Raw genomic sequence first — 1,220 nt, 5'->3', positions numbered from 1 at the left:
TATTCCGTAAAGTGCACAGCACAACAACAGCACTTAACGCCATAAACACTCAGATAACTCGTGGCCTTAACCGAAACCGTCCCTGTGAGGTAACGATTCTAGTAGAGTTAGACTTGTCAAAGGCGTTTGACACCGTCTGCCATTCCACGCTACCAGAAGATATAGAGACTTCCTTTCTCCCACAGAGGCTCAAACGGTGGTCGGCAAATTATCTGAGTGGTCGACATTCGTCGGTAGTGTTTAGAGACAAAACGAGTAAACAGAGGAAAATAGAACAGGGGGCTCCACAGGGTGGTGTCCTTTCCCCGCTACTGTTTAACTTTTACATTTCAAGGCTCCCTCAACCACCAGAGGGAGTCTCGATTGTCTCGTATGCCGACGATTGCTCGATCATGGGGACTGGGAATGGAATTGATGACCTGTGTTCGAAAGTAAACGGGTATCTCTCCGAACTTTCTCGCTTCTTCACTGCAAACTGTCTAGCCCTCTCCCCTACGAAATCCTCTGCGACCCTGTTCACAACCTGCACGAAGGAGGTCAGGCTACCGCTGGGAATTCACGTCGATGACACACCAATTCCGAAGGTGAATAACCCCAAAATACTCGGAGTAACATTCGACAGCCTGCTCTCCTTCTCTGCGCACGCAACCGTTATTGTCAATAAAGTACGGAGCCGCAACAAGGTCCTCAAGTCGCTAGCCGGCAGTACTTGGGGCAAAGACAAAGAAACGTTGCTGGCAACATACAAGGCAATAGGCCGGCCGGTTTTGAACTACGCAGCGCCAGTGCGGTCGCCGGGGACTATTAGGACGCAGTGGACCACGCTACAGACTGCACAGAACACCGCACTCAGGACAGCGACAGGATGCCTCCTGATGTCGCCCGAACACCATCTTCACGGCGAGGCGCAAATGCTCCCCGTAAAGAAGCACAACATCATGCTCTGCAAGCAGTTCCTGGTCGGGAGCCACAGAAGTGGCCACTCAAACAGACAGCTGCTTGCAGAGGAGCCCTCGCCTAGGCACGTCAGGAGGCATCTATATCAACTGACGGACGAAGTCCAGAGGTTCATCAAGCAACCTCTGGACCCGACAGCTTACCGACTGGCCCTGAACGGCATTCACAGGGAGTCAGTCTCGAGTTATGTAGACTCTAGACCTGTGAATGCCGTTCTAGGCATACCGCCCCGGACACAGACGCCCCCGGAGACGCGAACTACA

The sequence above is a fragment of the Rhagoletis pomonella genome, unplaced genomic scaffold (assembly GCF_013731165.1).
Source record: "Rhagoletis pomonella isolate Grant_MI unplaced genomic scaffold, Rhpom_1.0 Rhpom_scaffold_00005, whole genome shotgun sequence".
In the NCBI taxonomy this organism is placed as follows: Eukaryota; Metazoa; Arthropoda; class Insecta; order Diptera; family Tephritidae; genus Rhagoletis; species Rhagoletis pomonella.
The sequence above is the reverse complement of the archived record's forward strand: the minus strand, read 5'-3'. Positions refer to the sequence as shown.